The following is a 12,451-nucleotide window of genomic DNA, read 5'->3' on the forward strand; positions in this document are numbered from 1 at the left end:
GAAGACTGTGAAGTAATCCCTCTAAAAACAAACAAGTCAGGGCTATCCACTGTCCCCACTCCTTCTCAATATACTGCTTGAAGCTATAGCTGTAGACAGAGGTACTTCATTTTAATCAAGGGATCAATCAGTTAATAAAATACTATAATACTAAGCAAATATGCACAAAACCCTGGTGCACCCAATTTCAGAAAACGTATTAATGGAATTAAGACTCCAGATTAACACAAACTTAATGACAGGAGGCAATTTCAGCACTCCAGTTTCTTCTATAGATGGGCCATCTGGACCAAAAATAAATAAATCAACAGAAAGTTCAGAATTAAATGACGTCTTATATTAAATGTACCTATGAGGTATTTACAGAATACTCAACTCGAACCCCAAGTGTATACAAATGCACACTCTGCTCAGCAGCACAGGGGGCCTTCTCCGAAGTGGAGCACATGCTGCAGCACAAGCCCCAATAAATACAGAAAAATTCAAATAATTCCATGTGTCCTGCCTAGCCATTATGCGATAAACACAGCTCTAAGTATATGCACTCATGGACATTCATTCATTACTGAATGATGGATGGGTCAAGAAGAAATTTAAATATTCCCGGAACTAAGTAAAATGGAAGCATAGCACACCAAACCCTTTGAGAAACAGTAAAAGGGAAGTTTATATACAGCCCTAAGTGCCTACATTTGGAAAAGAAAAGAGTGCGAATAAATTGCTTATTGGTGCAACCTGAGAACTTGGAAAAACAAATCAAAGTCAAGCTCAATAGATGGTAAGAAATCATACTTTTTTAAATCAGGTGAGAGGGCTGGAGAGCTGGCTCAGTGGTTAAGCACACTGACTGCTCTTCCAGGGGTCCCGAGTTCAAGTCCCACCACCAGCATGGTGGTTCGCAACCATCTGTAATGGGATCTGATGCTCATTTCTGTTGTGTCTGAAGACAGAGCACTCATGTATATAAAATAAATAATTAAAAAAAAAACAGGTGATACTGTCTGGTACAGGAAAGGAAGTTAACGATCCAGGCCTAGTGAAGGATCTGAGGAGAACCTACATTGCAATTTTATTAAGTCAGCATAAAACCTAACTATAATTTTTCCATTAATTTATTTATTCACTTTACATCCAGATCCCGCCCCCATGTTCCCCTTAGCCCTTCCTCACAATCCCTCCCCTTCTCCTCTGAGAGGGTAGAGGCCTCCCCGCTTGGTACCCCCGACCCTGGCACATCAAGTCTCTGCAGAACTAGGTACAAACTCTCTCACTGAGACCAGACAAAGCAGCCCTATTGTGGAACAGATTCCACAGATTTAGGGACAGCCCCTGCTCCAGTTGTTAGGGGACCCACATGAAGACCAAGTTGCACATCTGCTACATATTAGCAGGGAGGCCTAGGTCCAGCCCGTGTTTGTTCTTTGGTTGGTGGTTCAGTTTCCAAGAGCTGCCAAAGGTCCAGGGTTGTTGACTCTGTTCTACCCATGGAATTCCTAACCCCCACAGAACCTTCAATCCTTCCCCTACCTCCTCCATAAGAGTCCCTGACCTCCATCCAGTGTTTGGCTGTGGGTCTCTGCATCTGTCTTAGTCACTGCTAGATGGAGCATCTCAGAGGACAGTTGTGCTAGAGTATCATTAATGTCAATTAGTGTCAGGGATTGGTGCTTGCCCATAAGATAGGTCTCAAATTGGGCCGGTAATTGGTTGGCTGTTCCCTCGGTCTCTGCTCCATCTTTGTCCCTGCATTTCTTGTAGACAGGACAAATTTTGGGTTGAAAGTTTTGTGGGTGGGTTGCTGTCCTTATCTCTCCCCCCAGGAGTCCTGCCTGGCTACAGGAAGTGGCCACTTCAGGTTCCATATCCCCACTGCTAGGAGTCTCAATTAAAGTTACCCCCATAGTCTCCTGGGAGCCTCCCCCATCCTAGGGCTCTGGCAAGTCCTAGAGATCGCCCCACATCCCCGACTCTCGCCAGCTGCCAATTTCCATCTGTTCTCCTGTCTGGCCCTCTCTCCTGTCTCTCCCCACATCTGATCTTGACCCCCCCCATTCCCATCCCCGTTCCTTCATTAATTATTTTATTTATTTACATCTCAAATGTTGCCCCCTCCCAGTCCACCCTCACTCTCCCCTCACCCTCACCCTCAGACATCCCCCTTCCCTGGGGCATCAAGTCTCTACAGTATTAGACACATCCTCTCCCGCTGAGGTCAGACAAGGCAGTCTTCTACTACATATATGTTGAGGGGAGGGGATCAGACCAGCCTATGTATGCTCTTTGGTTGGTGGCTTAGACTCTGGGAGCTCTGAGTAGTCTAGTTGACACTGTTGGTCTACCTATGGGGTTGCCATCCCTTTCACCTCAGTCCAATTGTTAACTGTATCTGCATCTGTCTCAGTCAGCTGCTGGTAGAGCCTCTCAGAGGACAGCCATGCCAGACTCCTGTCTGCAAGCACAACATGGCATCAGTAAGAGTGTCAGTGATTGGTGACCGCCCATGGGATGGATCCCAAGTCGGGTTAGACACTGGATGGCCTTTCCTTCAGGCTCTGCTCCATTTTTGTCCCTTCACTTCCTTTAGACAGGAACAATTCTGGGTCAAAAAATTTGAAGATGGGTTAGTGACCCTATCCTTACACTGGGGACACTGTCTATCTAATGGAGGTAGTCTCCAGATTCTATCTCCCCAGAGTTAGGCATTTTGGCTAAGGTCACCCTCATTGAGTCCTGGGTGCCTCTCATATCCAGGTCTCTAGGACTTTTTTGTGGCTAATATCTACTTATTACTGAGAACATACAATGCATGTCCTTTTGGGTCTGAGTTACCTCACTCAGGATGATATATTTTTGTTCCATCCATTTGCCTAAAAAACTCAGGATGTCCTCGTTCTTTTTTTTTTTTTTCTTTTTTTCGGAGCTGGGGACCAAACCCGGGGCCTTGCGCTTGATAGGCAAGCGCTCTACCACTGAGCTAAATCCCCAACCCCAATGTCCTCGTTCTTAATAGCTGAGTAATATTCCATTGTGTAAATGAACCACATTTTCTGTATCCATTCTTCTGCCATGGGACATCTGGGTTTTCAGCTTCTGGCTATCACAAATAAGGCTGCTATGAACATAGTGGAACACTGGTGGGGCATCTTTGGGGTATATTCCCAAGAGTGGTCTTTCTGGATCTTTAGGTAGGTCTATTTCCAATTTTCTGAGGAACCCCCAAATTGATTTCCAGAATGGTTGTACCAGTTTGCAATCCCACCAGCAATGGAGGAGTGTTCCTCTTTCTCCCCATCCTCACCAACATGTGTTGTCACGTGAGGTCTTGATCTTAGCCATCTGACTGGTGTGAGGTGGAATCTCAGGGTTGTTTTGATTTGCATTTCTCTGACCTTGACATTTCTCTAGGTGCTTCTCAGCCATTCGAGATTCCTCTATTATGAATTCTCAGTTTAGTTCTATACCCCATTTTTTGATTGAGTTGTTTGGTTTTTTTGGTGGTAAACTTCTTGAGTTCTATAAAGATATTAGCCCTCTATCAGATGTGGGGTTAGTGAAGGTTTTTTTCCCAATCTATAGGATGCAGATTTGTCTTATTGATTATGTCCTTTCCATTACAGAAGCTTTCCAGTTTCATGAGGTCCCATTTATCAATTCTTGATCTTAGAGCATGTGCCATTGGAGTTCTGTTTAGGAAACTTCTGCCTGGGCCAATGAGTCCAAGGCTCTTTCCCACTTTCTCTTCTATTAGTTTGAGTGTATCTGGTTTTATGTTGAGGTCCTTGATCCACTTGGACTTGAGCTTTGTGCATGATGACAAATGTGGGTCTATTTTCATTTTTCTACATACAGACAGCCAGTTAGACTAGCACCATTTATTGAAGATGCTTTCTTTTTTCCATTGTATATTTTTGGCTTCTTTGTGAAAGATCAAGTGTGTGTAAGTGTGTGGGTTCATTTCCGGGTCTTCATTTCTATTCCACTGGTCTATCTGTCTGTCTCTATACCAATACCATACAGTTTTTATCACTATTGCTCTGTAATACTGCTTAAGTTCAGGGATAGTGATTCCCCCGGATGTTCTTTTATTGTTAAGAACTATCTTTGCTATTATGGTTTTTTTTTTTTTTGCCTTTCCAGGTGAATTTGAGAATTGCTCTTTCCATGCCTTTGAAGAATTGTTTTGGGCTTTTGGTGGGGAGCAGACATGCTGGAGATCTCAGGTGCCCTGTGTGCATTAGATCTCTGGGGAGCCTTCATGCTGTGCTCTCAGTTTCCCTCCATGCAGCGGATCTCCTGGAATGCCAGTTGGCCTGGGTGCAGCAGATCTCCCAGGATATGTCTGGTTGTGGTGTCAGATGCCCTGGGTGCAGTAGATCTCCTGGGATGGCTCAGGATGTGGTATCAAATGTTTTGAGTGCATGGTTCTTCTGGTATGCTTCAGGATATGATGTCAAGTGTTTTGGGTGTAACAGGTCATCCGGTATGTCTGAGGATATAACCTCTTCCAGGGAGCAGGCTTGCTAGCAGTTTGTCCCAACAGAAAGGACCAGGCAGAAAGGGATTCTGCAGGTGGGGAGGGGAAGTGGTGGGTCCCCAAGTCCTCTGGCCCCCAGCAGGGGCTGTGGGACTTGGCGCGGGGGTGGGAGTGTTCTCACCAAATGCTGAGTGCAGTGGATCCTCTGGTATTATAGCCTCTTCCAGGGAGTGAACTAGTTAGCAGTCTGTCCCAGTAGACCAGGCAGATGGGGATTGGTATTTGGTGGATGGGGTTTTGAGGGGATGATGGGTCCCTGAGTCGACTGGCCCCCAGCAGTTGCTGTGGGACTTGTGGGGGAAGGTTCTTACCAAATGCTGAGTGCAGTGGACCCTCAGGTCTGTCTGAAGATACACCCTCTTCCAGGGAGCAGACAGCAGTCTGGTGTGAGGTCTCTATGAAGGTCTGATAGAAATCTCCACTAAACACATCTGGACCTAGGCTTTTTTTTAGTTGTGAAACTTCTAATGACTGCTTCTATTTCTTTAGGTGCTGTGGGACTGTTTAGATGGTTTATCCGATCCTGATTTAACTTTGGTACCTGGTATTTGTCTAGAAAATTGTCCATTTCATCTAGATTTGCCAGTTTTGTTGAGAATAGGATTTTGTAGTAGGATCTGCTTTTTTATTTCTTCAGATTTTGTTGTTATGTCTCCTTTTTCATTTCTGGTTTTGTTAATTTGAACACAATCTCTGTGTCCTCTAGTTTGTCTGGCTAAGGGTTTATCTATTTTGATTTTCTCAAAGAACCAGGTACTGGTTTTTGTTGATTGTATAGTCCTTTCTGTTTCTACTTGGTTGATTTCAGCTCTGAGTTTGATTATTTCCTGCCTTCTACTCCTCCTGGGTGTATTTGCTTCTTTTTGTTCTAGAGCTTTTAGGTGTGCTGTCAAGCTGCTGACATATGCTCTTTCCTGTTTCTTTCTGCAGGCACTCAGCGCTATGAGTTTTCCTCTTAGCACAGCTTTCATTGTGTCCCATAAGTTTGGGTATGTTGTACCTTCATTTTCATTAAATTCTAAGAAGTATTTAATTTCTGTTTTTATTTTTTCCTTGACCATGTTATCATTGAGTAGAGCATTGTTCAACTTCCATGTGTATATGGGCTTTCTGTAATTTTTGTTGTTATTGAAGATCAGCCTTAGTCCGTGATAATGAAATAGGATGCATGGGATTATTTCAATCTTCTTGTATCTGTTGAGGTCTGTTTTTGGTCAATTTTGCCAAAGCTACCATGAGGTGCTGTTTTAGGATGAAATGTTCTACAGATCTGTTAAATCCATTTGGTTCATAACTTCTGTTAGTTTCTCTGTGTCTCTGTTTAATTTCTGTTTCCATGATCTGTCCATTGATGAGAGTGGGGTGTTGAAATCTCCTGCTATTATTGTGTGAGGTGCAATGTGTGCTTTGAGCTTTAGTAAGGTTTCTTTCATGTATGTAGGTGGCCTTGCATTTGGAGCATAGACATTTAGGATTGAGAGCTCATCTTGGTGGATTTTTCCTTTGACAAGTAGGAAGTGTCCTTCCTTATCTTTTGATAACTTTCAGCTGAAAGTGGATTTTATTTGATATTAGAATGGCTACTCCAGCTTGTTTCTTGGGACCATTTGCTTGGAAAAAAATTTTCCCAGCCTTTTACTCGGAGGAAGTGTCTGTCTTCGTCACTGAGGTGCATTTCCTGTATGCAGCAAAATGCTGGGTCCTGTTTATGTATCCTGTCTGTTAGTCTATGTCTTTGTATTGGGGAATTGAGTCCAGTGATGTTGAGAGACATTAGAGACCAGTGATTGTTGTTTCCTATTATTTTTGTCATTAGAGGTGGAATTATGTTTGTGTGGCTCTCTTCTTTTGGGTTAGTTGAAAGAAGATTACTTTCTTGCTCTTTCTAGGGTGTAGTTTCCCTCCTTGTGTTGGAATTTTCCATCTATTATCCTTTGTAGGGCTAGATTTTTGAAAATATATTGTGTAAATTTGGTTTTATCATGGAATATCTTGTTTTCTCCATCTATGTTGAGAGTTTTGCAGGATACAGTAACTTGGGCTGGCATTTGTGTTCTCTTAGGGTCTGTATGACATCTGTCCAGGATCTTCTGGCTTTCATAGTCTCTGGTGAGAAGTCTGGTGTGATTCTGATAGGTCTGCCTTTATATGTTACTTGACATTTTTCCCTTACTGCTTTTAATATTCTTTCTTTATTTTGTGCATTTTGTGTTTTGACTATTATGTGATGGAAGGAGTTTCTTTTCTGGTCCAATCTATTTGGAGTTCTGTAGGCTTCTTGTATGTTCATGGGCATCTCTTTAGGTTAGGGAAGTTTTCTTCTATGATTTTGTTGAAGATATTTACTGGTCTTTTGAGCTGGGAGTCTTCACTCTCTTCTATACCTATTATCCTTAGGTTTGATCTTCTCATTGAGTCCTGGATTTCCTGTATGTTTTGGGTTAGGAACTTTTTGCAATGTTTTCTATGGAATCTTCTACCGCTGAGATTCTCTCTTCTATCTCTTCTATTCTGCTGGTGATGCTTGTATCTATGACTCCTGATTTCTTTTCTAGGTTTCCTATCTCCAGGGTTGTCTCCCTTTGTGATTTCTTTATTGTTTCTCTTTCCATTTTTAGATCCTGGATGGTTTGTTCAATTCCTTCACCAGTTTGATTGTATTTTCCTGTAATTCTTTAAGGGATTTTTGTTTCCTCTTTAAGGGCTTCTACCTGTTTGCCTGTGTTATCCTGTATTTCTTTAAGTGAGTTATTTATGTCCTTCTTCAAGTCCTCTAGCATCAGCATGAGTTGTGATTTTAAATCCAAATCTTGCTTTTCCACTGTGTTAGGGTATTCAGGACTTGCTGCGGTGGGATAACTGGGTTCTGAAGTTGCTAAGTGGCTTTGGTTTCTGTTGCTTAGTTTCTTGCACTTCCCTCTTGCCATCTGGTTATCTCTGGTGTTAGCTGGTCTTGCTCTGACAGTGGTTTCACACCTCCTGTAAGCCTGTGTGTCAGCACTCCTGGGAGACCAGCTCTCTCCTGGTGGGATCTGTGTACTGAGAGCTGTAGCACAGGGTCAGCTCCAGGCACAGATGGCAACCGGAAGGCTGTCCTTTCAATATCTATAAAGAATTGTGTTACAATTTTGATGGATATTGCATTGAATCTATAGATTGATTTGTATAGGATGGTCATTTTTACTATGTTAATGACCATTGGAAAGATTTCCATGCTCTGAAATCTTCTTTAATTTCATTCTTCAATGACTTGATGTTTTTATCATCCAAGTCTTTCACTTGCTTGGCTAGAATTACCCCACAATATTTTCTTTGAGATTACTGTGAAAGGCATCGTTTCTCTGATTTCTTGCTCAGTCCATTTGACATCTGTATATAGGAGGCTACTGATGTTTGTGGGTTAGGTTTTTATTCATATACTTTGCTGAAAATGTTTATGTGCTGTAGGAGTTTCCTGGTAGAATTTTTAGGGTCACTTACATATACACTATCATATCATCTGCAAATACAGATATTTGAACTTCTTCCTTTCCAATTTGTTTCCCTTTGATCTCCTTCAGTTGTCTTCTTATTGATGTAGCTAAGGCTTCAAGTACTATATTGAACAAGTATGGAGAGAGTGGGCAACTTTGTGTTATTCCTGATTTTAGTTGAATTTTAAACTGCTTTTATTATGTTGAGGCATGTCGCTTGTATCCCTGCTTTCTTCAGGACTTTTATCATGAAATGGTGTGGAGTTTGTCAGAGGTCTTTTCTGCATCTAATGTGGTTTTTATCTTTCAGGTCGTTCATATGGTGAATTACATTTATCTATTTCTGTATGTTTAACCATGCTTACATCTCTGGAATGAAGCCTTCCCTGATCATGGTGCTTCATCTTTTTGATGTGTTCTTGGATTTGGTTTGCAAGTAAATTATTGAGGTGGGGGTTTATGCCTGTATGTTTTTATAGGAGAAATTAGTCTATAATTCTCTTTGATTTTTAGTGTTTTATGTGGCTTGTGTACCAGAGTAACTGTGGCCTTATAAAATGAATTGGGCCTGGTTCGTTCTGTTTCTGTCTTGTGGAATACTTTGAGGAGTATTGCCATTAACTCTTCTTTAAAAGTCTGGAAAAGTAGTTGCTGCTTTTTCAGAGGACCAGGTTCAACTTTCAACACCCATATCATGGCCTACAACCCTCTCTAACTCCAGTTCCAGTAGATACACTGCTGGCTTCTGAAAGCACCAGGCACACTGACATGGACAGATATCCATCCAGGCGAAAGACTCACATAAATAAGAGTTCATTTTTAAAAATACTCTGGTGGTACTCTGCATTAAAACAATCTGGCCCTGGGATTTTTGGGGGGAAGGTGATAATATTGTCTTTGTTAGGATTTTACTGCAGTGAACAGACACCATAACCAAGGCAAGTCTTATAATAGATAACATTTAATTGGGGCTGGCTTATAGGTTCAGAGGTTTAGTTCATTATCATCAAGGCGGGAGCATGGCAGCATCCAGGCAGGCATGGTGCAGGAGGAGCTGAGTTCTACATCTTCATCTGAAGGCTGCTAGCAGAATACTGGCTTCCAGACAGCTAGGACTAGGGTATTAAAGCCCACACCCACAGTGACACACCTCCTCCAACAGGACCACACCCTCTAACATTGCCACTCCATAGGACAAGCCTATATAAGCCATCACAGATATTTTAATGACTGCTTCTATTTCAGTTGGAGTTGCAGATCTATCTAATTTGCTTATCTTGCTTTAACTTTGATAAGTGGTATATACAGAGAAAATTATCAATTTCTTTTGGATTTTCCAATTTGGTAGAGTCTAGGTTTTAAAGTATGTTCTTATGATTCTGTGGATTTCCTTGGTGTCTGTTGTTATCTCTCCCTTTCATTTCTATTTTTTTCATTTGAACATTCTCTCCCCACCTTTTAATTAATTTATAAAAGTGTTTGTCCTTCTATAACTTTCCAAAGAACTAACTCTTTGTTTCATGGATTTTTTTTTGTGTGTGTGTGTGTATCTTATCGAATCCAACCCTGAGTTCGGTTGTTTCTCGACATCTACTCCTTCGGAGTGTGATTTTCTCTTTTTGTTCCAGCATTTTCATTTGTGCATTTAAGTTCCTAGTATGAGATCTCTCCATGTTTTTTATATAAGCCCCTGATGCTATGAACCTCTCCTTTAGAACTGCCTTCATGGTATCCCATAAGTTTGGGTATGTTGTGTATTCATTTTCAATCAGTTCTAGAAAGGATTTCATTTCTTTATTTCTCTTTTGACTCATGTAGTGCTTTGAATGCCAATGCACCCCCCCCAATGGATCATACTTGATCATCAGGGAGTGGCATTATATGAGAAGGATTAGGAAGTATAACCTTGTTGAAAAAAGTGTGCCACTGAGAGTAGGCTTTGGGGGTCCAGGCCCAGTGTCTTGCTCTCTGCCTGCTGCCTGTGGTTAGGACGTAACACTCTGAACTACTGCCTGTCTGCTTCCCACCATGATGGTCACAGACTAACCCTCTGAATTAGCCCACAATTGAATGACTCTTTTATAAGCATTGTCTTGCTCAATGGCGTCTCTTCATAGTAATAGAACAGTAACTAAGACACAGCCCCCAAAATTGTTGCCTCTGAGTAAAGTTGACTTCATTGTGAAAAAAACTTTAAAAACAAGAAAAACCTTTATTTTTTTTTATTTAGAGAATACTTTATTAGTTTTTGTAATCAAACCCACGTATATAAGACCTTACATATTTAATACAGTGTGTTACCCCTGTACAAATGGAAAAAACTTAAGTTCAACATTTCTAGACCAATATGGCTGTTAATTTCTGTACAGTGCCAACTCAACACAGTAAACGGGGATACTTTTTTCGAAAGTTGACAGCACAGGTAAAGTTTCAAAAAATTCAAATTATATATCTGTATATATATATTTATATTTATATAAAAAGACCAATAATAGCAGTGTGTTATGCATCAACAGCAGCAACAGCTTTTCCAGGTTCTGCAGTCATCTGAACAAAACTGTAGAGACATCCAGCACACTCCATTAAAAAAAAAAAAGTAAAAAAACAAAACCCGAGAAAACAGCACAGTTCTGTTACTCTTGTGGTACCTGGCACCATTTTTTTTAAATTAGCTTCTCAATCATCATCTGGAAAGAAAACATTCTGAGCAACATCATTAAAAACAGCTCTGATAAAGCACGGTCACTACTACGTATCATAAAGCAGGTACAAGCTATTTTACATCCACAGAGGTATGATACAGTACTGTCCTACATCTATAATACTAGAGGATACAATTTAAAAGGCATTATTTGAGACTTGATTCTACTTTTCCAGCAGAGGGCCCAAAGGATGGTGTGACACAGCTTTGTAAAGAAACATACTCTAGACAGGATTTCCTTTCACTAGTGGCACACTTCTAAGGATTCATTCTCTCCATGAATGTCAGCTAAAACCGTTATTAAAAAAAATGAAATATCCCTAGAACAAAACCGTATAACCACCGGATTCACATGAAGATGACCTAGTGGAGACAAGCTGGACCTCACCTTACCAACAAGCTATCAAATCTGTTATGTTTAAACAGTGAGACCTCCAAGGAAGGAGATGCCAAGTAGTGCTTCAAAGCTTCGGACCACAATCAAACACAGCATCCTTTTCAACAGAAGCAGAAGCTCATCTGAATATGCTCATGGATGCTGACATCAACATTTAATCATCTCCTCACTCATCCAGGAAGAGGGGGAGATCAGTTACTACTGTACTTTAATGTGTTCAACCAAATCACCATATTACAAAAATAGCAAGCTGCCATAATAAAAAATAAGGCTCCTCTATCCAGCACCAGATAGCATCATTTTACTTTCAAGCCTAGAAATTGCACACTTGTATATAAACCAACCGAAGATGAGGATTGAGAGTTCATCTTGGTGGATTTTTCCTTTGATGAATATGAAGTGTCCTTCCTTATCTTTTTTGATGACTTTTAATTGAAAATTGATTTTATTTGATATTAGAATGGCTACTCCAGCTTGCTTCTTCTGACCATTTGCTTGGAAAGTTGTTTTCCAGCCTTTCACTCTGAGGTAGTGTCTGTCTTTGTCTCTGAGGTGTGTTTCCTGTAGGCAGCAGAATGCAGGGTCCTCATTGCGTATCCAGTTTGTTAATCTATGTCTTTTTATTGGGGAGTTGAGGCCATTGATATTGAGAGATATTAAGGAATAGTGATTATTGCTTCCTGTTATATTCATATTTGGATGTGAGGTTATGTTTGTGTGCTTTCATTCTCCTTGTTTTGTTGCCAAGACGATTAGTTTCTTGCTTCTTCTAGGGTATAGCTTGCCTCCTTATGTTGGGCTTTACCCTTTATTATCCTTTGTAGTGCTGGATTTGTAGAAAGATATTGTGTAAATTTGGTTTTGTCATGGAATATCTTGGTTTCTCCATCTATGTTAATTGAGAGTTTTGCAGGATACAGTAACCTGGGCTGGCATTTGTGTTCTCTTAGGGTCTGTATGACATCTGTCCAGGATCTTCTGGCCTTCATAGTTTCTGGCGAAAAGTCTGGTGTGATTCTGATAGGTCTGCCTTTATATGTTACTTGACCTTTTTCCCTTACTGCTTTTAATATTCTTTCTTTATTTTGTGCGTTTGGTGTTTTGACAATTATGTGACGGGAGGTGTTTCTTTTCTGGTCCAATCTATTTGGAGTTCTGTAGGCTTCTTGTATGCCTATGGGTATCTCTTTTTTTAGGTTAGGGAAGTTTTCTTCTATGATTTTGCTGAAGATATTTACTGGTCCTTTGAGCTGGGAGTCTTCACTCTCTTCTATACCTATTATCCTTAGGTTTGATCTTCTCATTGAGTCCTGGATTTCCTGTATGTTTTGGACCAGTAGCTTTTT

The sequence above is a fragment of the Rattus norvegicus genome, chromosome X (assembly GCF_036323735.1).
Source record: "Rattus norvegicus strain BN/NHsdMcwi chromosome X, GRCr8, whole genome shotgun sequence".
In the NCBI taxonomy this organism is placed as follows: domain Eukaryota; kingdom Metazoa; phylum Chordata; class Mammalia; order Rodentia; family Muridae; genus Rattus; species Rattus norvegicus.